Source organism: Hyla sarda, chromosome 5 (genome assembly GCF_029499605.1).
Source record: "Hyla sarda isolate aHylSar1 chromosome 5, aHylSar1.hap1, whole genome shotgun sequence".
Classification (NCBI taxonomy): domain Eukaryota; kingdom Metazoa; phylum Chordata; class Amphibia; order Anura; family Hylidae; genus Hyla; species Hyla sarda.
The window spans coordinates 362,474,093-362,499,784 of NC_079193.1; the positions used below are offsets into that span (position 1 = coordinate 362,474,093).

Here is a 25,692-nt window from a genome sequence, read left to right on the forward strand (position 1 = left end):
AGGTGACGGTAGAAAGGGTGATGTAACCACGACGGGGACGGAGTATCGTGACGTCACGACTCCACCCCCGTGTGACAACATGCCCCTCCCCCTCAATGCAAGTCTATGGGAGGGGGCATGACGGCCGTCACTCCCCCTTCCATAGACTTGCATTGAGGGGGTGGGGCATGACATCACACGGGGGCGAGGTGTGACGTCACACGGGGGTGGAGTCGTGACATCACGATACTCTGTCCTCATGGTTAGGAGGCATATCACTGAGAGCCTCCAACGCTTCCTGCAGTGCTTACAGGTGGGTGCTGCATGCTAGATTGCGGGGGTCCCCAGCGGCGGGACCCCATGATCAGACATCTTATCCCCTATTGTTTGGATAGGGGATAAGATGTCTTGGGGCCGGAGTACCCCTTTAATGGGTAAAAAAGGAATGCTGTATTAAAGGGGGTTATCTCATCACAGACCAGACAGTCACTTTAATATGAGAGCGTGAGTTGTGCTCTTGGGAGTTGCCATCAGCTTCTCGTTTTCCCTACAGCGACCACTAGAGGGGAAATGTAGTACTGCACGTGATCATTCAAATGAATATATCCCGAATATACTTTCTTCCTTTGACATCTGCATTCATTGTGGAGGTTTGTCTTGTAGTCCATCAGTACAGTAACAGTTTCCCTGTCCGGCCAATATAGACTCTCAGAATTCCAGGAAGCAGGCGATGCGTAGCCCCCTCTCGCCCTGAAATAATACCCTCATTCATGTAGACTATGAACTCATGCTTCTCACCCTTCCTTACTCCCACTCTACCTCTGCTGAGCAGCCATCCCCGCAGATCTATCCTCTCCTATTATACAACATTACGGCCGACCCCCGCCGCTCCTCTGGGATGTCCAGTGACCGCTGCACAATGTCTGACTGAATGTACGTAATAATCGCCGCCTTTATTTCATGCTACTGCCAGAGTCTCTGATATTTGGCCAAAATTCCATGGCGAAAAAAAAAAAAAAAGAGCTTTTGGATGTTGAATAGAGGCAGTGTATTACTGGACAGATTCTTTTCCTAATATGATTTTAAAGAAAATTTATCGGGACATGTGTATCGGGGAAAGGGGGGGGGGAGGGGATTAAATTGGAAATAGCTTAAGTAAGAGCAAATACTGGGGGATACTGATAAAGTGTGGAATTTCATAGTCTAGAGCGAGAACCAATGATTATTAAAGGGGTGTTCCAGGATTATTGGTTCATTGAATGTGAGATTGGGGCAGCGGAGTTAGTCTAGTTACTAATATACTTCACTTACCTGTGTTTGGTGGATGGGATCAAATTTCTTTGTCTTTCTTTTCCCTGGAAGTTATTTTTTGCAGCCTGCAAAATGAGTGTTGTCTCGGACCTTTCCCAGCTTGCTGTGTGGCCCGAGACATTACATCACAAGCCAGGTGCTGAAAGGGGGCTTGGCTGCTTTGTCTGCTGTGTGTGAAGCCAGCCCCCTGATTCAGTTACCGGCGCACATGTGCATGCACACAGATCCACAGCTTGTGTGTCAGGTGATGTTGGGCAAGTCATGTGATCAAAGGGAGCGTGGCTTGTCTGCAATGGGTGGGGTGACTGATGTGTGGGAGGGAAATAAGTTGCTTCCCACACTGAAACAAAGGATCCTGGGTATTGTAGTCTGAAGGAGGCCACAGAAAGAAGAAGTAGCCAGTTTTTAAAAACAAGTCAGCAGTGTGATGGGGGACACAGGACACGGCCATTTACCATCAACACAAGCACAGATCCTTGGTAAGCATGTCCATTACTGTGAGACACTTAATTATTAAAGTCAGCATATGTTGGATAGCCTCTTTAACACCTTCCTGACATTTCATGGACCTGTACATCATAATTCTAAGAAGGTTGTATGGTAGGTGCCAGCTGTGTTTTAGAGCAGATAGTTAGACCCCGTGGTCTCCAAACTGTGCCCCCCCAGATATTGCACAATTACAACTCCCAGTATGCAGCTGGCTATCTGGGCATGCTTGGAGTTGTAGTTTTAGAATGTGGTGAGCTGTGATGAGAGCAGATGGAATTACCCTAGGAGCAGATGGCATTAACTCCTTGTATTCGTGATGCTTGGGTGTGGTTTATCCTCAATACCACCCGATGGTATACCGCTGGATCCTGGGCTAGGCACAGGGGCAATAATGTCTCCGACACCAAGTTAAGGACTTACTGAGGTCAGACAGGTGGAAAAGTCTATACAGTTCAGCCAGGCCCTCGGAGGTGACCAGTGACTCAGAGACCTGAATGACTAGTAGTAGAGGTGGACAATTTAGTGCAGGCCACGTTGACTAGATTAATGACTGTGACTTGACTGACTTGTGACTGACAAGACTGTGACTGTGGCTTACTTGCAGGTTTGTAGCTTGTGGCTGCAGACTGGACTTGAGGCCTCCTATGACTCTGGACACACACTTAGGCACGACTTGACTGGATCTCAGCATGAAGCAAGAGAGAGAGAGCAGAGGCTCCACCCAGGGCTCATATGGGGGAGGCTAGCAGGGGTTCTATAGGCCATCTTTGGGTCATCTGGTCACTGATACCTCCCGGGTAACAATCACATGACAACTCACATGGCAACCTTCTTATAGTTATAAAACCTCTTTACACATTTTATAATACAACAATTGGTAAAACATATGTACATGGGAGAACAAGTGCAAGGGAGGCCCAGGGGACACTGCAGGAGGCTGCCTGACAGAGCAGCAAGGGTACGGGGTAACATCTCCCGTACTGGGCCACCACAATAACATCTGGAGGGCCGTAGTTTGGATACCACTGGTTTAACTCCCTAGATGGCACAGTCATCAGTGACTATAGCATCTAAGTGGCTACAAACCAGATGTGTCCCAATGTAGTAGTATTGCAGTGTATTTTACAATCAATTTCTATTAAATAATAATAATAATAACTATAATAGAATTGTTATCGACATGTTTGGACTATTAAAATATAACATAATTTTTTGTGTCTGGGGGGCACTATCAGAGAAAAAAAATAAAACAGTGCCAGAGTTGCTGCTTTTTTGGTCACCTTCACTTCCCAAAAGATTGTATGATCAAAAAGTTGTTACAGGGTCCGGGAGCTGAATGGTCTTAGACCCTTCCTGTCCCATTAATTGCCCCTTGCTATCATCACTTTCAATTGGATATGTGTAACAGGACACAAATTTGATTGAAAAATATTGCAGAGCAGAGCCCCAGTGCTTGTACTTGTAGGCCATAGGCTGCTTTAGGTCTGCGGCCTACAATTGACATCTGGGAAATTAATCGCTTTGCTCAAGCAACACCATGCAACTTCATTGGCCGGGTGGGTAAGGTATGATTATGACATCACACATGTTTTAGTATACACTTTTTTTTTAGGTATTTGATCTTCGGCTTTTGGCTCTTTTTGTATGATTCACGTTGCTTCTTTGTACATTCTTGTTATCTATTTTCATTTATATTTATTCTGTAACTTTAGTCCTGCCATACCTACCGTCCAGTATGTACTCTGGTGTCTAATTTTAATGTGTTTTTTTTGTGTATTTAACATTATTAATCAATAAATTACTATTTTGTTTATATATGCTTTTCTTTGTGCCCTCTACTTATATTTTTCTGTGGGACTCTATATAGATGCACCACTACTTACCTTTTGAGTAGTGTATGCTTTCTTTGGTGACGATGTCAGTGCAATATGCCTGCAGAAAGAGGACCCAACTCTTAGCATGGAAATGGGGAGACGTGATTCTTCTTATAATAGGTCATTATTAATGGGGCTGTATAACCGTGTGGGGGCATAGGGGACATATACCAGTGTGGGTGCACAGGGGGAATATAACTGTTTGGGTGCACAGGGGGCATATAACAGTGTGAGGGCACAGGAGACATATAATTGTGTGGGGGCACAGGGGGCATATAACAGTTTGGGTATATAGGGGTATATAACAGTTTGAGTGCACAGGGGGCATATAACAGTGTGGGGGCACAGGGGGCATATAACAGTGTGGGGGCACAGGGGGCATATAACAGTGTGGGGGCACAGGGGGCATATAACAGTGTGGAGGCACAGGGGGCATATAACCGTGTGGGTGCACAGGGGGCATATAACAGTGTGGGCACAGGGGGCATATAACAGTGTGGGGGCACAGGGGGCATATAACAGTGTAGAGGCACAGGGGGCATATAACAGTGTGAGTGCACAGGGGGCATATAACAGTGTGGGTGCACAGGGGGCATATAACAGTTTAGTGCACAGGGGGCATATAACAGTGTGGGTGCATAAGGGGCATATAACAGTGGGGGTGCACAGGGGGCATATAACAGTGTGGGCACAGGGGGCATATAACAGTGTGGGGGCACAGGGGGCATATAACAGTGTAGAGGCACAGGGGGCATATAACAGTGTGAGTGCACAGGGGGCATATAACAGTGGGGGTGCACAGGGTGCATATAACAGTTTATTGCACAGGGGGCATATAACAGTGTGGGTGCATAAGGGGCATATAACAGTGGGGTTCACAGGGAGCATATAACAGTGTGGGTGCACAGGGGGAATATAACAGTGGGGGTGCACAGGGAGCATATAACAGTGTGGGTGCACAGGGGGCATATAACAGTGTGGGTGCACAGGGGCATATAACAGTGGGTACAAGGTGGGCATATGACAGTTTGAGTTTACAGGGTGCATATAACAGTGTGGGGGCACAGGGGGCATATAACAGTGTGGGTGGGCATGGGTATATAACAGTATGAGGGCACAGTGGGTCATATAACAGTGTGGATGCACAGGGGGCATATAACAGTTTGGGTGCACAGGGGGCATATAACAGTGTGGGGGCACAGGGGGCATATAACAGTGTGGATGCACAGGGGGCATATAACAGTGTGGGGGCACAGGGGGCATATAACAGTGTGGGGGCACAGGGGGCATATAACAGTGTGGGTGCACAGGGGGCATATAACAGTGTGGGGGCACAGGGGGCATATAACAGTGTGGGTGCACAGGGGGCATATAACAGTCTGGGGGCACAGGGGGCATATAACAGTGTGGGTGCATGGGGGGCATATAACAGTGTGGGGGCACAGGGGGCATATAGAATTGTGGTTGTGCAGGGGGCATATAACAGTGTAGGTGCACAGGAGGCATATAACCGTGTGGGTGCACAGGGGGCATATAACAGTGTGGGTGCACAGGGGGCATATCACAGTTTAGTGCACAGGGGGCATATAACAGTGTGGGTGCACAGGGGGCATATAACAGTGGGGGTGCACAGGGAGCATATAACAGTGTGGGTGCACAGGGGACATATAACAGTGTGGGGGCACAGGGGCATATAACAGTGGGTGCAAGGTGGGCATATAACAGTTTGAGTTTACAGGGGGCATATAACAGTGTGGGTGCACAGGGGGCATATAATAGTGTGGGTGCACAGGGGGCATATAACAGTTTGGGTGCACAGGGGGCATATAACAGTGTGGGGGCACAGGAGGCATATAACAGTGCTGGGGCACAGGGGCATATAACAGTGCTGGGGCACAGGGGGCAAACAACAGTTTGGGTGAACAGTTGGCATATAACAGTGTGGTGTCTCGGTACCGTATCCTATCGGGTACCTGCGTGTGTGGGTCCCCTTTGCCAGAGTCCCTAGGACGTCGGGGTCCCCATTGTCTAATTCACCCCTAGTCACCTATCATCCAGATAGTATTGCACCAATAGCTTACTTAGGAAGCATGTAAATTTGATATAAATGCCTATAAATAGTTAATTACCTGTCTGTAGCGTCGCAGGACCTGCGGGTCACGTGGTTAGGTGAACTCTATGGTATTTCTGCTTGAGGACCTTTGGAGGTCCTTGTGACGTAGTCAATCCCATCACACTGTGTAACAGTGAGTGACAGATGTTCGGACCAATCGGATTCGCCCCGCCCCATATAAGGGAGCGGCGGCCATTGTTCATGCTCTTGTTCCTGTCCATTCCAAACAAGAAGCATCTGCGCTGCTGAGATCAGTGAGTCTAGGCCTGAGCCTTGCGGTGACGGACGATATCTTCTAATTACTGAGTGTATCAATCCCTAAGCACTCTGCAGGATCACCGGACCTTATCTATCCCCTAAATCCGGACGGATCTGCAATAATTACCCTAAATTCAGAGACTGTATCTAACTGTCAGTCATTGCACTATATAGAGACTGTATTCCTGAGACTGTTATTGTGCATTGGATGTACCGCAAGCCTTTCAGTAAAGTTTGTTCAATTTCAAGTTCAAGTATCTTGTGGACCTTCAGTCATTTTTATATATGCACCTATCGTTACTGGGAAGGGCGGCGATAGGCTGGAGAATTACCTCAGCATACTAGCCCCCAGCCTGGCGTCACGAACTATAGGGTTACCATCAACCCCTCATTTACCGAAACAATACCCCTACTACCAACACCCCCCCCAAGGGCTACCACAACAGTGTAGAGGCACAGGGGGCATATAACAGTGCTGGGGCACAGGGGGCATATAACAGTGCTTGGGCAAAGGGGGCATATAACAGTGTGGGGGCACAGGGGCATATAACAGTGTGGGGGCACAGGGGGCATATAACAGTGTAGAGGCACAGGGGGCATATAGCAGTGTGGGGGTACAGGGGGCATTTAACAGTGTTGGGGTACAGGGGGAATTTAACAGTGTAGAGGCACAGGGAGCATTTAACAGTGTAGAGGCACAGGGGGCATATAACAGTGTGGGGGTACAGGGGGCATATAACAGTGTGGGGGTACAGGGGGAATATAACAGTGTGGGGGTACAGGGGGCATTTAACAGTGTAGAGGCACAGGGGGCCATATAACAGTGTAGAGGCACAGGGGGCATATAACAGTGTGGGGGCACAGGGGGCATATAACAGTGTGGGGGTACAGGGGGCATTTAACAGTGTAGAGGCACAGGGGGCCATATAACAGTGTAGAGGCACAGGGGGCCATATAACAGTGTATGATACACTGCACCCCTTTTTCACTAACACAAGATATTGAAAAGTGAAACCTTAGCCTACACATGGGTGTATTCATATCTACAGCTGCTGGAAGATGTAGTTTTGCAACAGCTGGAGACACATTGTTTGGAAAACACTAACATAGAGGTTAAAGAACATAATAGAGGCCCACATTTTAGATGTCAGCTTTCTATGCATTAATACTCTTTTTGGTACAGTGTGTTAGTAAGGATTTTGTCTGCCGTGTGCTCTTATTCTGCTTCTATAAATGTACTCTTGGGATTCCAGTCTGCAGATTCTGTATGAATTTCCATTTAAAGGGTCACTCTCATTAAAACTAATTTTTGCTATTGCACTCCTTATGGTAAATAAAAAATATTTCTAATATACTTTGTTTAAAAAAATACTTTGTTTTCTATGTTTTATTTGTGCTTAAAAAAGCTCAAGAGCACATTTTCCCTCAACTCATACACAGACTTAGGACCGAAGTCCAAACACAGGAAGTGCTGAGGGGGAGGGGGCGTGTCCAGCCTCATCCAATCATAGCTCCTCTCACACTTAACTGCCATATGCTGGTGGTTGGACACCCCCCCCCCCCCTCAGCACTCCAGGCTGCACTTCCTGTGTTTGGACTTCGGTCCTAAGTCTGTGTATAAGATGGGGGAAATGTGCTATTGAGCTTTTTAAGCACAAATAAAACATAGAAAACTTCATTTTTTTTAAAACAAAGTATATTAGAAATATTTTTTATTTACCATAAGGAGTGCAATAGCAAAAATTAGTTTTAATGAGAGTGACCCTTTAAATCCCAATAGGAAATACATTGTTTGCAGACTTCATCTTCAATCAGCGAAACCCTCAGAGAATAGAGAGAAGACTGTAAGTGATGGCTGCGCCAAACCCTTCACTTCTAACCTCCCTCCCAGCGCTTATAGACATCCTCACAGGAGAAGTGACACAGATGAATCTTAAGTCCTCGCGTCATGACTGGATTGGATTTTAGATATATCCCTTCCCGCTCTAAACCCACTCCCAACCGAATATAACCCCCTTTTCCAAAAAAAAAGGACACTTACACATATTGTGGAAGAATTGGGCCATGAGGCCCGTTTATTTAACAACCAATAAATAACAGTTAAATATGTTATATATATAAACATAACCAAAATTCACTGAACTTATAGGGGTATTCCAAGCCAAAACTTTTTTTATAAATCAACTGGCTCCGGAAAGTTAAACAGATTTGTAAATTACTTCTATTAAAAAATCTTAATCCTTCCATTAGTTATTAGCTTCTGAAGTTGAGTTGTTGTTTTCTGTCTAACTGCCCTCTGATGACTCACGTCCTGGGAGCTGTGCAGTTCCTATGGGGATATTCTCCCATCATGCACAGCTCCCGGGACGTGACATCATCATTGAGCAGTTAGACAGAAAACTTCAGAAGCTAATAACTATTGGAAGGATTAAGATTTTTTAATAGAAGTAATTTACAAATCTGTTTAACTTTCCAGAGCCAGTTGATATATATATATAAAAAGGTTTTGCCTGGAATACCCCCTTAATTAACCCCATTGCCCCGAAGGGGCCCCGGAGGGCACTCCCCTCCCCAAACCAGACTTGTGCACCATGCTCTTACCCCTGGCCGCAGCCACCTGGCCCAGGGTCATCCAGGTAACCTTCTGCACAATCTCTCAAACTCCTGAGGCCCAGAACCACCACCAGGAGGCCCAATTGAACAATCTCAAACATTTAACTTTCAAACTACTTCCTCCCCCGGGACCCTTTCACACGCCACAGATGAAAGATAGTGACACCTTCCGAACTTTCATCCCACAACACTCAAAGCAAGCTCAATACCCCCTTGCAATGCCAACGCCTACAAGTCCATCCTGATAGGGTTCGAATGGACACCATCGGGATCTAAAAGTTCCCTGTGCTCCCCCTCCTGGTCAGTGTGCCGCACCACTATTCCCCCATTCCTATGAACAAAGTGACCCACCTCTTTGTTCAGCTTGACCCAAGCCTTATTCAGCCGATTTACAGACAAGGCGTTCCGTCACACCCGTCGTGCCACCATGTCGGATCAAACAAATAGCAGACCTGAAAAGGTAGACTGCAATCTCAAAATGTCGAGTTTAATGAGCCTAATCAACTCCCAAGAAGACCGAAGGGCCAAATTGTTGTCCCCGGCATGCACCTCCAATATGCCCAGGGGGAGGTCTAAAGAAGCGTGAAATTGTACCTCAGGGAGCATCCAACCCCACATGCGGCGCGACACCCTCAAAACAGACACCCGACTCAAACAGCATACCCACAAAATACAGCACCACAGTCACCCAATCCTCGAGACCAACACAACAATCCACCCTCTGTCGCAATGCCTCCCATTCACACCAAACCTTCGAAGCACTCAACGACCTCCTGATCAACTGTGCCTCTGCTCCCAAACCACGTTCCATAGACGATCAGGGCAAGGAATCCTGCACCGCTCCGCCTCCGGTGCCAGCACCCAAAACCTGTCCCACTGTGAACGAGAAAGAGAATCAGCGACAGAGTTTACAACACCTGGATCATGCACCGCCACAAACTGCGCATTCAACAGCAAGCCCCACAAAACTAGATGCCGAACAAGCGCAACAACGGCGGGGAACTAGAGGTCTGATAAATGATCGTGTGGACCACTCTCATATAATCACAACGAAAACAGACCCTCCTATCCCTCAACCGATCCCCCCAAATTTCCATTGCCACCACAATAGGGAACAGCTCCAAAACATCCAAATTAGCCACCAAACCTGCCACCTGCCAAGAGTCTGGCCACTCTGCCGCACTCCACTCCCCTTGAAAAATCGCCCTATAACCTACCGAACCGGACCTGTCGGTAAACAACTCTAATTCAGCATCATCAACCACCTCCGCCATGCACATGGACCTGCCATTGTAGACAGACAAAAAGGAATACCAGACTTCCAAGTCCGCCCGCACCTCCCCAGACAGACAAACGTAGTGATGCGGAACCGAACCCCTGCAGTGGCCAAGGATAAACACCTGCAAAATCCTACAGGCAAAATTCATTTTCCCCAGCAATGAATGGACCTCCCTCAAAGGTGCCCTCTTACAACAACGACACTACTGCACACACTGCCTCAGATCCGCCAACTTGTCCTCAGGCAAGCGACACTCCATACGATCCAAGTCGATCACTATTCCTAAGGGTAGCATCATGTCTGGAGGAAACCAGGCACTGCCCAACACCTGCCCAATACCATCCCTACAGTGATCATGGTGAGGGCAGCATCATGTCTGGAGGAAACCAGGCACTGCCCATCACCTGCCCAATACCATCCCTATAGTGATCATGGTGGGGGCAGCATCATGTCTGGAGGAAACCAGGCACTGCCCATGACCTGCCCATTACCATCCCTACAGTAATCATGGTGGGGGCAGCATCATGTCTGGGGGAAACCAGGCACTGCCCATCACCTGCCTAATACCATCTCTACAGTGATCATGGTGGGGGCAGCATCATGTCTGGGGGAAACCAGGCACTGCCCATCACCTGCCCAATACCATCCATACAGTGATCATGGTGGGGGCAGCATCATGTCTGGAGGAAACCAGGCACTGCCCATCACCTGCCCAATACCATCCCTACAGTGATCATGGTGGGGACAGCATCATGCCTGGGGGAAACCAGGCACTGCCCATCACCTGCCCAATACCATTCCTACAGTGATCATGGTGGGGGCAGCATCATGTCTGGAGGAAACCAGGCACTGCCCATCACCTGCCCAATACCATCCCTACAGTGATCATGGTGGGGGCAGCATCATGTCTGGGGGAAACCAGGCACTGCCCATCACCTGCCCAATACCATCCCTACAGTGATCATGGTGGGGGCAGCATCATGTCTGGGGGAAACCAGGCACTGCCCATCACCTGCCCAATACCATCCCTACAGTGATCATGGTGGGGGCAGCATCATGTCTGGAGGAAACCAGGCACTGTCCATCACCTGCCCAATACCATCCCTACAGTGATCATGGTGGGGGCAGCATCATGTCTGGGTGAAACCAGGCACTGCCCATCACCTGCCCAATACCATCCCTACAGTGATCATGGTGGGGGAAGCATCATGTCTGGAGGAAACCAGGCACTGCCCATCACCTGCCCAATACCATCCCTACAGTGATCATGGTGGGGGCAGCATCATGTCTGGGGGAAACCAGGCACTGCCCATCACCTGCCCAATACCATCCCTACAGTGATCATGGTGGGGACAGCATCATGTCTGGGGGAAACCAGGCACTGCCCATCACCTGCCCAATACCATTCCTACAGTGATCATGGTGGGGGCAGCATCATGTCTGGAGGAAACCAGGCACTGCCGATCACCTGCCCAATACCATCCCTACAGTGATCATGGTGGGGGCAGCATCATGTCTGGGGGAAACCAGGCACTGCCCATCACCTGCCCAATACCATCCCTACAGTGATCATGGTGGGGGCAGCATCATGTCTGGGGGAAACCAGGCACTGCCCATCACCTGCCCAATACCATCCCTACAGTGATCATGGTGGGGGCAGCATCATGTCTGGAGGAAACCAGGCACTGTCCATCACCTGCCCAATACCATCCCTACAGTGATCATGGTGGGGGCAACATCATGTCTGGGTGAAACCAGGCACTGCCCATCACCTGCCCAATACCATCCCTACAGCGATCATGGTGGGGGAAGCATCATGTCTGGAGGAAACCAGGCACTGCCCATCACCTGCCCAATACCATCCCCACAGTGATCATGGTGGGGGCAGCATCATGTCTGGGGGAAACCAGGCACTGCCCATCACCTGCCCAATACCATCCCTACAGTGATCATGGTGGGGGCAGCATCATGTCTGGAGGAAACCAGGCACTGCCCATCACCTGCCCAATACCATCCCTACAGTGATCATGGTGGGGGCAGCATCATGTCTGGGGGAAACCAGGCACTGCCCATCACCTGCCCAATACCATCCCTACAGTGATTATGGTGGGGGAAGCATCATGTCTGGAGGAAACCAGACACTGCCCATCACCTGCCCAATACCATCCCTACAGTGATCATGGTGGGGGCAGCATCATGTCTGGAGGAAACCAGGCCCTGCCCATCACCTGCCCAATACCATCCCTACAGTGATCATGGTGGGGGCAGCATCATGTCTTGAGGAAACCAGGAACTGCCCATCACCTGCCCAATACCATCCCTACAGTGATCATGGTGGGGGCAGCATCATGTCTTGAGGAAACCAGGAACTGCCCATCACCTGCCCAATACCATCCCTACAGTGATCATGGTGGGGGCAGCATCATGTCTTGAGGAAACCAGGCACTGCCCATCACCTGCCCAATACCATCCCTACAGTGATCATGGTGGGGGGCATCATCATGTCTGGAGGAAACCAGGTGCTTTTCTATGGTGTGGAGTTCCCCTTAAAGTGTTAATTTGGCACTGTTACATACACTATGCTATATAGTGATATTAAAATGAAATCTGCCTTCTTCTCCATATCAGTTATACTACATCTCCCATCATACTGTCGGTCATAGTGTAATGCTGTATGTGTTCCAATCACATCCAGTAGTCATCACCATTGATTCCTCATGTTTCTATGTCTTCTGTTTCATTTCCTGCAACCAAAGAAGCCTAATTCCTGGCAGGCCGCTTCCGGATCTGATTTCTCCTTCCCCATTTCATTCACAATGTGGTGGATCTTACACTATTTATTATCGGAAAGGTCATTTTCATTGTCTATCATAAGACCTGATCATCAATATGTTCTTCATGTTCTTCATGTGTGTAACCAAATATGATCAGCCATATGATCCCTACCGTATGGCAGTGGTCTCCAAACTGTGGGCCTCCAGATGTTGCAAAACTAAAACTTTCAGCATGCCGGGACAGTTTGGAGATCACTGCCTTATGGGCTAAGCTTATGTCACACATCATACATACTGTATTTATTTGACTTTTTTGAGCTTTTACTCATTATATGCCAGTGTTTTTACTTGGGGTCCCAGACTTTTGCTAAGTTTTTCTTAGAAAAGGAAACATTGTGGCCGCTTTGGGGGTATTTTTTATAATAAGTGTAGTATGGCAGTGGTCACAGCTGTTCACAAGGTGTGTGTCACATTCAGATGCATTCTAAGATGAACCACCATTTTCCATGGACAAGGTGATTTGAGTCCTCCAGTCCCTAGATGGAGATGTGGTGAGCCATGGGGGGTGTGATGTGAGGTGTAGGGGCAGATGGTGTTGCCCAGGGGTAGATGGTATTAACCTATTAGTGTTCGTGACGCCAGGGCATGGTTTGTCTATGTAACCACCCGAAGGTAATCCTGTTACTCCTAGGTTAGGCAGGGGTAAATAATAGGCTAAGGCCAGGTTAAGGTTAACGGTAGCTTTACTGAAGTTGAACAGGTCTAACAGTATTTACAGGGTAGTAAGGTTCCCAGAGAGGTGAACAGTAATACGAGGGACCTCGCAGCTTGCGTGGACTTGCAGTGACTTTGACAGACTCTAGCACAGCCATGCTGACTATAATTGACTTGACTTGACTGAAGGTAGTGACAGCAGACAGAGATGACTTGACTTACTGACTTGTGGCTGTAATTTAGGCTTGAGGCCTCCAGATGACACTGGCTCTGAAACATCTGAACTGGACTTGACCTCAGCAAAGAGTGAAACACAAGAGAGAGATTGTAGTACCTCCCCCTCTTATAAAGGGGGGCTGAGCAAGGAGTCCATAGGCCAACTGCGGGTCACCTGTTTAGCTGGTGCTCTCTGGGTAACAAAACATATGACTTGAACATGTGACAACTTTCATCATGTGACTAACAATCATGTGACCATATCAAAGGTCCTTTACCCTTAATATATAACTTATACATATTATGGAAGAACACTGCAGGTGAGCCCTGAGGACGTACAGGGACTCAACCAGACAGGACTGTAGGAGTGGGACATCACAGAGAAGTATGGTAACAAGAGATAGTAACGGAATGTGCCACTTCCTTAGCCATGGGGATAGTTATAGGGGATTAAAAGGGTGTTCCACTGGCCAGCGTTTGGAACATTTAGTTCCGAATGCTGTGTGCGGGCTGCAGGGGTCGGCCATGCCCCCTCGTGCTGTCACGCCATGTCCCTTAATGCAAGTCTACGGGAGGGGGAGTGATGGCCGCCACACCCCCTCCCATAGACTTGCATTGAGGGGGCGTGGTGTGACATCACGAGGGGGCATAGTCAACCACCACAGCGCGCACACAGCATTCGGAACTTAATGTCCCAAACACTGCCCAGTGGAGTACCCCTTTAAGAGGTAGCAGTTCTACCTAGGCCATTGTGACTGAGGTGACCCAAAGGACCTTCTGACACTTGGTTTGCCCATAAAAGATACTCATCAACTATCTGCAGGATAGGGGATGAGTATTAGTGATGAGCGGCATTGGCCACATTCGAATTCGCGATATTTCGTGAATATATAGATGAATATTCGCCCTATTTTCACGAATTTTGCGTATTCGTTATATTCGCATATGTGAATATTTACATATGTAAATATTTGCATATACATGTATTTGAGGAAGAAAACAGTGAGGGGGTGGGCAACTTTACTATTGGTTGCTAGGGATGTTATTGATAACCTCTGACAAATGTATTTGCATCATTCTGATTGGCCCACAAGTGAAAAGAAGGAATATGTGCATGTGCGGAAAAACAAATATTCGCAATTTCGAATATATAGCGAATATATTCGCAATATTCGCGATAAAAATTCGAAATGCGAATATTCGCACCCAATACTAATGAGTATGTGACTGGTGATGTTATGACCACTAGGACCACCACCAATCTCAAGAATGGGTATCCCTGGTGGTCGGACATGCAAGCTGTCACTCAACTCTGCGGGCCCACACAAAGCACTTGTCTATCTTTGTTCGGTCCAAAAAGTTGAAAGGAGTCCAACCATTACTCAACCACATTCATTCAGGAGGTACGTGGGACCTAAGTTCTTGTGATTGGTGGGGATCCTACTGATTGGGCTCTTAAAAATCAGACACTCCTCTTCTATCCTGTGGAAAGAAGACTGTCTTCTTTGGGCAACCACCACTTAGAAGACATCAATTATATAAATGACACCTGCTAGGTGGGAACCCTGGTGCAGACATGGGGACCAAGGGCTTCAATTTACAGCTCTGCTTCTTGACCACGAGTGATACCATTGCCCTTGGTTATCCAATAAGCAATGACATAACTGCTCAACAGGCTGGAAAAATGCAGAGCAGGCCCATTCCATGTGGTTTTTATAGGTCCCTATGATACCATGCTCCAGGCTACACATAAATCTTTGAAGCATTCGGAGAAAATGTTTTATTATACGGTAGGTCCACTGAACTGGTGTAACTGGATTACCCAGCTCATAACTAGACCAATATTAGGTTACAAGCTCAAAACTATGCACAGGAAATAAATTACTTGATGTCAATCAATCAATCAGGCTTCAGATCTTGGCAGGACCTTAGGCGGCGGTATAATAATGGGCCAATACATTTTACCTAAAGGGCAATCAAACAGGGTTCCTTCCAGTTTTGGTTTCTGCTGGTACAGAAAAGCATGGTGCTTACTCCCATTCCACCTAGGCCAGTTCCTTCTTCTCTTGGTTGCCCATGTTATGTTGCCTATGGAGCAGGGGCTCACAAGGTTCACAGTGCTCATGGGAAAAGAGAAAAGATGAAACTAACCCATGCCCCTTAGCAGCTGCAATATCTTCTTTCATAATATAAAGACCCCTGAAAAAAAATATATTATTTGACTATTCTACAGGGGCTGTAATACAAATAATAGTGTCTGTACCTGTGTTTCATGGTGGGCTCGCAATTCTAATGTGATCTTTGCCCTGATGTTCATTTTTAGCAGCTTACAAAATTAGTCTTTTCCCAGGTTGCAGTGTGGCCCAAGAAATTACATCACTAGTCAGGTGTTGAAAGGGAGCTTGTCTGTGCTTCAATGGGTTGAGCGACCTCTGGGTGGGAGGTAGATCATTCTCCACAGGGCTGCACGGAATTGTAGTTTCAAGAACAGCACGCCTAGAAATCAGCCTAGCTGTGCTGCAATGGGTGGAGTGGCTGATGTGTGGGAGGGAAAAAAGAGACCTTACACTTACAAACAAGGGATCCTGGGGATTGTAGTTGGAAGGATGGAACACAAACAGGCCAACAGCATTATAGGGGACTCAGGACACGGCCATTTACCGCCAACACACGGATCCTTAGTAAGCATGTGTATTACTGTCTGGCAGGTAAGTACTAAAGTAACCTCATGTTGGATAACCCCTTTAAGACCAGATTTTAGATAGATCCCGTTCTTCGTATTTGATACACCTCTTATATTTCGTCTTTGTAAGCACAGTTTGGATTTTACAGACACAGAAAAAAATAAATCAATGTGGTTTGCAGAAATGTAATTTCTGGCTTGAGCGGAATGCTAGTAAAGGTCAATGTATATGGGAGTGAGCAGACGGTTACATACCATGTCTACTTTAAAGGCCATGAATAGTTTTGCAAAAAAATAAAAAATAAATTTCTTGGTCCGGTGCATCTTCAATAAAAAAAAATCAGGTAACTTTGCAGAAATTCTACCCTGCCGTTATGGGGTTACAGCTTCTATGTAGACCAATGCCTTTCCATGGTTAACAATGACCATGCTTCACTGTAAAAATGAGCGGCCAGATACAGCAAACATATGTGACTCCTATCTGCATTTTCTTTAAATGAACACTCCGGATTGTAGTTTTTTGCCCATACCCTGCACACTGAATATCAATAGTCCTACAGCACTATTGTTTTATTCCAGCACAGCTGCATCCATGCATTTCATTACTGTTACTGGGTCATGTGATCACCAGTCTTACACTCCAAATCTTACAGTGCTTAATGGTCGCAACAGAATGTTAGTTCTGGGTCTGACTTCCTGTAAACTACTGCTGCTATCTCTATGGGATCAAAATATATTAGTAGTTATACACCTCTCCTCCAGCTCTATCTGTATACTGCTGCTATCTCTATGGGATCAGAATATATTAGTAGTTATACACCTCTCCTCCAGCTCTATCTCTATACTGCTGCTATCTCTATGGGATCAGAATATATTAGTAGTTATACACCTCTCCTTCAGCTCTATCTGTATACTGCTGCTGCTATCTCTATGGGATCAGGATATAGAGTACTTATACACCTCTCCTCCAGCTCTATCTGTATACTGCTGCTATCTCTATAGGATCAGGATATATTAGTAGTTATACACCTCTCCTCCAGCTCTATCTGTATATTGCTGCTGCTATCTCTATGGGATCAGGAAATAGAGTACTTATACACCTCTCTTCCAGCTCTATCTGTATACTGCTGCTATGTCTAGGGATCAGGATATATTAGTAGTTATACACCTCTCCTCCAGCTCTATCTGTATACTACTGCTATGTATATGGGATAAGGAAATCAGGTTATACAGCCTCCCGTGAGGCTGTGTTTACACATTGCATTTTATGCTGCATTTTTAATGTTTTTGCCATCATTTTCCAAAAATTGTGAGGAAAAAGGTGCTATTTTACCACAATTGTGCTGTCCAGGCATGCTGGGAGTTGTAGTTTTGCAACTGCTGGAAGTACACTGGTTGAGAAACATTGCCCTATAGGCTAGCTGTCATGTCATAGACTTCAATTAGTATCTACTAGCATCATCCTTTACTTCTTATGGTTCTTAAAGGGGTACTCCAGTGAAAAACTTTTTTTTTTTTTTTTTAAATCAACTGGTGCCAGAAAGTTAAACGGATTTGTAAATTACTTCTATTAAAACATCTTAATCCTTCCTGTACTTATTAGCTGCTGAATACTACAGTGGAAATTTCCGTTTGAAACACAGAGCTGTCTGCTGACATCATGAGCACAGTGCTCTCTGCTGACATCCAGAGTACTGCCAGAGTAAAAAGGAAATCCCCATAGCAAACATGTCAGCAGAGAGCACTGTTCTCATGATGTCAGCAGAGAGCACTGTTCTCATGATGTCAGCAGAGAGCTCTGTGTTTCAAAAAGAAAAGAATTTCCGCTGTAGTATTCAGCAGCTAATAAGTACAGGAAGGATTAAGATTTTTTTAATAGAAGTAATTTACAAATCTGTTTAACTTTCTGGCACCAGTTGATTTAAAAAAAAAAAAAAAAGTTTTTCACCGAAGTACCCCTTTAATATGGAAACAACTCCAAGTACTGTGATTCGGGGTTGTACAGATTTACAGAACACGGTCGGTGTACGGGCAATCTTCTTAGGTCCGAAAGCGACGAATAATATCGTGGAAGATATTCGCAGCGCCGCAGTCTACAAGATACACAGTATAAATAATATAAATTCAATTTGCCGGTCGTATTGTCATGACCCAGGTAAAAAAGGAGAGAGCTGTCAGCAGCGTTGACGTGTAGTCATGAATTTAACATGGAAATCTAAGGGTGTATAAACGTATGATTACAGCGGCGTGACCGAGCAAGAGCGTTCAGCGTGTCACCATGACCCACAGACTCAGAAAATAGTCAGAAACAAGAACATTAGAGAAGAGGCTGCAGTATGAAGGCTTTTAGTTCTTCTTCCTCTCCTAATCTCCTTTTCTCTGGTGTTTAGCCAGTGTCAGGCAGAGGTTGGAGCCCACCAGTGGAGACGACTCTAAGGGGCCCCAAGAACATGCACACAACCACTTATAGTCATTCCCTGCCTGAACCATTTGGTTCCTAGGTACCTGCAATAGCCCAAAGGTGTTCTACAGGCCAGAAAACTTGTTGTTGACCTGGTTTTGCTACTTGACCATGTCTATCTGTCTACCGCCTGTCTTGTCTACTCTATTGAGAGAACTCAAGCACCTGACCTTCTGCCTGACTACTCTATTAAGAAACCTTTTACCTGCCCGGAATTTTAGCCTGTCTACCGCATTGAGAGAACTTCACCTATTAGGTAGTTGGCTCGCTCTGGTAAGTAGTAGACAGGTCAGTTTGCATAGTTTCCTCCATTACATAAGTGTCCCGAGCTGGAAAGTTCCATTTGTAGGTAGATCCACCTGTAGGTACTTGTCCCCCTGTAAGTAGTAGCCCCCCTATAGGTTGTAGTCCCCCTTTAGGGAGTAGCCCTATGTACGTAATAGCCCTCCTGTAGGTACCACCCCACCCCCCCCTGAAGATAGTAGCCCTCTCTAGGTAGTAACTCCTCCTGTACGTAGCAACCTCCTGTTGGATAGCACCCCTCTGTAGATAGTAGCCCTCTCTAGGTAGTAACGCCTCCTGTACTTAGCAATCTCCTGTAGGTAGCAACCTCCTGTATGTAGCAGTCTTTGGTAGGTAGTTACTCCCATTATAGATAAGAGCACCCTGTTGATAGTAATTTCCCTGTAGGTAGCAGCTCCCCTGTCGATAGTAGCCCTCCTGTAGGTAGCATAACCCTGTAGAGAGTAGCCCCTGTAGATAGCAGCTGCCTGTGTGTAGTAGGCCCTGTAGAGTAGTAGCCCCCTGTAGGTAGCAGCCCTTTGAAGGTAGTAACACCCCTTGTAGGTAGCAGCCCCCTTTGGGCAGTAGTCTCTGTATAGGTAGTAGTTCCTCTGTAGGTAGTAGCCCCCCTGTAGGTAGCATATGTTTATGTATGTGTGTGTATGTATGTGTGTATGTATGTGTGTATGTATGTGTGTGTGTGTATGTATGTGTGAATGTATGTGTGTGTATGTATGTGTGTATGTATGTGTGTATGTATGTATGTATATATGTGTGTGTGTATGTATGTGTATATGTGTATGTATGTGTGTATGTATATATATATGTCAACAACAAACATAGTATAGGTGATTTAACCCTTACTCACCCCCATTTGCCAGGGGCGGGGTTTTTGTTTAAAGTCCCATATAATTCTAGGGAAATATATGTTACTGCATAACTTCCAAACGGCTGGAGATATTTCGATAATACTTGGTCACATGTTACTTATGTCCACTTAAAATATAGCATAGTTAATTTAACCCTTAACTACCCCCATTTGTGAGGGTCGGGGTTTTTGTTGAAAGTCCCATACAAATCTATGGGAAATGTATGTTCCCACATAACTTCCGTACGGCTGGAGATATTTCAATAATACCTGGTACACATATTATTTATATGTCAAATAAAAAGATAAAGTTAAATTAACCCCTAACCTACACCCTTATATAAAAGATGGGTTTTTGTTTCAGGTCCCCTGCAAGTATATGGGACTTCCAGTACTTTACTCCACAAGCTCCATTCTGCATCTCCTGGTGAATGTTTAAAGTGTACTTCTCATCAAAAAAAACTTTTGATATATTATAGATTAATGTATGCAGAATAACTTCACAATTGCATGTTATTAAAAAATATGCTTCTTTTTATTTTATTTTCCACTTTGAAGAATTGACCACTAGGGGTCTCCCTACCAGTCCTGGCAGCAAGCATTTCAGACTCATGCTGGAGTCCTAAACACTACGAGCTGCCAGTCTCCTTTGTTCACAAAGGAGAACACTCAGAGCTGCCAGCCTGCTTTGTTCACAGCCTGTTTGGCTGTGAACAAAGCAGGCTGGCAGCTCTGAGTGTTTAGGACTCCAGCATGAGTCAGAAATGCTTGCTGACAGGACTGATCGGGAAAAATACAATAGAAAGAAGCATATTTTTCATTAACATGCTATTGGAAAGTTATTCAACATTCATTAATCTAAAATATATCAAAAGTTTATTTGATGAGAGGTACCCTTTAAGTCCGGCTTGCAAGCCACACCCCATCTCACAAAGACACGCCCACTGTTTAAGCCCCATCCCTTTTATTCTGTACCCTTTTTGTGCATGGGTCTGGCTTGAAAATCACGCCCAGTCCCACAAAGCCATGTCCCCTTCTATTTTGAGCTTACAATATCTTCATCACAATTCAGTTCCACCTGAGGACAGGATATGAGGATGGGACATACGGACGGGATATAAGGACAGGATATGAGATCGGGATATGAGGATGGGATATGAGGTCAGGATATGAGGTCAGGATAGGAGGACGGGATATGAGGACGGGATATGAGGTTGGGATATGAGGACGGGATATGAGGTTGGGATATGAGGACGGGATATGAGGTTGGGATATGAGGACGGGATATGAGGTCGGGATAGGAGGAAGGGATATGAGGTTGAGATATGAGGGCGGGATATGATAACAATATATGAAGTTTGGATATGAAGTCAAAAGCTTCCTCCTTTGTTGATTTTTGTCCCCAACAAAGATTAGGAAGGAAAAACCGGGCAACGCCGGGTACTCAGCTAGTGTACATATAAAGATTCTCGTTTGATAACTATTTATGTACCATGGAAGTAATTTTTAGAAAAGACATAGAAATCCTATAACATAAGTGCTGCAATTCCGACATGGAAGCGATATGAACAACTCCATTGTTTCTCAGTCAAATACCGTTCACACCTCATACCACACCAGACAGTAACACGAGTGTCCGCTCCGTTGGCTTTCCTATTCGTGCCATTATTTATACAATAAAAGGCAGAATTGTGTAATCGCTTGTTTTATTGCATTCTTCAGCAGGTTCCCACAACCATCCGCTATGAAAATATCAAAGCATTATTTCCTCATACATCAGCTATTCAAAACATTTAGCAGAAATCACTTTTCCTACCTTCGAGAAAGAAAAAACAAAAAAATGTTACCAAACTTGCTGGTAACCAAAGCCATAAGTCAACGTGATACGGTCGGAGATTAAATGTGTTGCAAAATATATCATTGAAGTCGTCCCATGAGGTGAAGTCATCTACTTTACCTCAGGCGAATGTACAAGGCAGAACAATACACAGGTAAATTACGGAGAGTAAAAGTACAAGTGACTAATTTGGGCAATGGGTAGGAAGAGCACAAACTGGCTGGAGTGATGTTGTCGAGGGTTAAACAATAGATATATTGTATTGTTATGTAAAATTGTATGGCAGAATTGTGAGGTTGACACACGTGACAGCTCTCTACCATGCAACCGGTCACATATTGGTTTGGCATACCATTTTGGTTTCTACCGCCAGATCTCCTCACTGGAGATTTACCAAAACCTGTCCAGAGGAAAATTTTCCCAGTTGCCCATAGCAACCAATCAGATCGCTTCTTTCATTATGCAGAGACCTTGTTAAAAATAGAAGAAGCAATCTGATTGGTTGCTATGGGCAACTGGGCAACTTTTCCTCTGGACAGGTTTTGATAAATCTCCCCCTTAGTGTTTTAGTTGAGTTTATATAGTTGTTTCTCTATTTTTGTGTGTTTTTATGGACAGTATGAGGCTAGAACATAAGGATGACAAGGATATGGCCTCAGATAGAAGACAGAAACCCTCTCGGACCACTAGATCACTGGTATGAGCTTCAGCTTTATATAGAACTCTTAGAGCAGTCCCAAAAGATGATACCCTCCTCAGGTACTCACGTAGAAATATTTCCACACAGTATAAACATCCAGTAGCGAGATACAAAGCATGAGGCACTCACCAGGTATCTTTGTGCAGCCGAGTGGGGGGAATGTCGGGCAATGGATTGTGTCGCGCACGTAGCAATGACGAAGGGCTAAAGTTCGTTGCCTGACACTCCCCCCCCCCACTCTGCTGCCCTGTTTGCTGTACCCTAACATGGAAGAAAGAAGTTTCCTACTTAACAAAGATACTTGGTTAGTGCTCAAGACTGTCATGTTCAGGAGTGGATATACTACGCCTTGTGCCTGTGTGTGGTGGCCCAGTACAGGAGTTGCACCCCTGTACCCTTGCTGCCCTGTCAGGCAGCCTCCATACAGTGACCTTGGGCCCCCTGCACCTGCTCCCGTGTATATATATTCCTATGTGCCTGTTATGTAGTGTATTGCATATAAAATGTGTTATGCCTTTAAGACCTGTTGTCATGTGATTGTAACCCAGTGAGGTACCAGTGACCATGTGACCTAAGGGTGACCTATAGGACCCCTCAGAGTCTCCCCCATATAAGCCCTGGGTGGAGCCTCTGCTCCCTCTCTTGTAGCAGAGTTGCAGTAATGTCAAGTCCTGTCAGAGAGTTTCTGGTGTCCTGGGGGGCCTAAAGTCTGTCAAGCAGCCACAAGTCCACTACCCCCAGGTCCAAGTCAAAGCCTAGTAAGCTACAAACAAGGTATAGTCAGTCTCAGTCAAGTCAGTCCAAGTCAAGTCTGTATCAAGTCCAAGTCCACTTTAAGTCCCAGCAACTGGTCTCCTGTCACTGGTCACCTCTGTGGGCATAGCCAAGCTGTATAGACTGTTACATCAGTCTGTTTGAGAGTTACGGAACAACTAAGTTACGTTGTTCCGTAACTTAGTGTCGGAGTCATTATTTGCCCCCATGCCTAGCCCAGGATCCAGCGGTATACCTTCGGGTGGTGTAGAGGATAAACTACACCCTGGTGTCACGAACACAAGGGGTTAATGCCACCTTCCCCTAGGGTAATTCCATCTGCCCTCATCACACCCTCACCACAACTTTCATCTGCACAAGGGTCTTAAAGGAGAACTCTGGTGAAACACAAGTTGAAAATAAATTTTTGGTGCCAGAAAGTTATACAGATTTGTAAATTACTTCTATTTAAAATCTTAATCCTTCGAGTACTTATCAGCTGCTGTATGCTCCAGAGGAAGTTGTGTAGTTCTTTCCAGTCTAACCACAGTGATCTCTGCTGACACCTCTGTCCGTGTCAGGAACTGTCCAGAGTACTAGCAAATCCCCATAGCGAACCTCTCCTGCTCACTTTTTATACCATTAAAAAATGAATAAAAAGTGATCAAAAAGTCAGATCAAAACAAAAATCCCACTGATAAAAACTTTAGATCACGGCGCCAAAAAATGAGCCCTCATACCGCCCTGTATGTGGAAAAATAAAAAAGTTATAGGGGTCAGAAGATGACAATTTTAAACGTATAAATTTTCCTGCATGTAGTTATGATTTTTTCCAGAACTTCGACAAAATCAAACCTATATAAGTAGGGGATCATTTTAACCGTATGGACCTACAGAATAATGATAAGGTGTCATTTGTACCGAAATATGCACTGCGTAGAAACGGAAGCCGCCAAAGGTTACAAAATGGCGTTTTTTCTTCGATTTTGTCGCACAATGATTTTTTTTCCCCGTTTCGCCGTGAATTTTTGGGTAAAATGACTAATGTCACTGCAAAGTAGAATTGGTGACGCAAAAAATAAGCCATAATATGGATAAGTAAGGAGTAAGGAGGAAAAAAAGAAAGTGCAAAAACTGAAAAACCCTAAGTCCTTAAGGGGTTAAATTTCACTATAGGGCCCTATTTTAGAGCTATGAGGGTCTTGTCATATAACGTGAGCCCACATTGGCCCTCTGCTTTTTGTGTCCAACCCCGTGAAACAAAATATAATAGTCTTTTTTGACTGCAGAAGGTTATTTTCTCAGTGTCAAAATATAGGAAAATACACAGAGCCAAACAACCAGAACTCTCTCCTCTCACCTTAGAACTGAGTTCCAACCCAAGCCTGTGATCCTCGGGGAAGATGTCGGCCGCAGATGACTGTGGGTGGTCTCTAGTCAGCTCCGGCTTACGGCATCAGTCCCTGGGATCAGACAAAGGCTCGGTTATGATTTTGTGGCTCTCCCCAGCATTGGCAGCATCAGTCCTGTACATTTCTGTGTAATTTAGACACATGCTCAGTGTGATTATACAGCGTGGGAAAAAAGAATAACAGAGTAGAGGAGAGGGGTTTAGGGAACCACATTAAGAAACAAAGAAGAGTGTACTGAGGGCTATGCCAAATGTGGGTCTCCATCTCTGTAATCATAGATGTTAATAGCAGAAATCGTGGCATAACAAGCAATAACCATAAAGGGGATTTTAAGACATTTTTAGATTTTAAAATTTACCTACGATACTTGAAAAAAACGTGAAATATTTCTGCTTTAAAGGGGTACTCCACTGGCCCAGTGTTAAGAAAATTTGGTTCCGAACACTGGGTGCAGGCTTCAGGGATCGCCACGCCATGCATCTCGTTATGTCACGCCATGTCCCCTCAGTGCATGTCTATGGGAGGTGGCGTGGCTGCCGCCACGCCACCTCCCATAGACATGCATTGAGGGGACGTGGCGTGACATCTTGAGGGTGGTTGCCACGCCACCTTTCATAGGGGGAGGCCTGGCGTGACGTCATGAGAGGCATGGCGTGATGTCACAAGGGGCGTGGTGACCCCCGAAGTCCACACCCAGCGTTTGCAACTAAATGTTCCAAACACAGTGGAGTACCCCTTTAAAGCTGGTGACTAGAGCAGCCACAATGGTTCCATCCCTTGGGTTTTCTGTAGCCAATTTAGCTTTCATGTACGGACTGGGACAGAATGAACAGAGTCATCTCATTATCCTGACATTGTAGGGGACTGTAGGAAAATGCTAAATACATAACTAAAGGGTAACGGTCATTTCAGGTACAGTATGTTTTCAGGAGAAGCCACTGTTGTATACCGCAGGAGTAGCACTACTCGTGCCTATTATCCCAACCCTACCATTTCTCCACAAAGGGCTGGAACCAGTATAAACTGTTTAGTCTGGCCCTAACAAGAGCAGCATGAGCATCTATTCAGATTATATC

The 25,692-nt window shown here is 45.8% G+C and overlaps 1 long non-coding RNA gene across 1 annotated transcript in view; it reads right to left on the bottom strand.

Annotated features, from left to right (window-relative positions):
* The window catches only part of LOC130274434 (uncharacterized), a 126,784-nt gene extending 102,114 nt beyond the window's left edge, over nt 1–24,670 (bottom strand). Inside the window, exon 1 of the long non-coding RNA XR_008844378.1 lies at nt 24,565–24,670. This is a non-coding gene — a long non-coding RNA (uncharacterized LOC130274434). The remainder of the gene's footprint in view (nt 1–24,564) is intronic.
* Between the last annotated feature and the right edge of the window lie 1,022 nt (nt 24,671–25,692).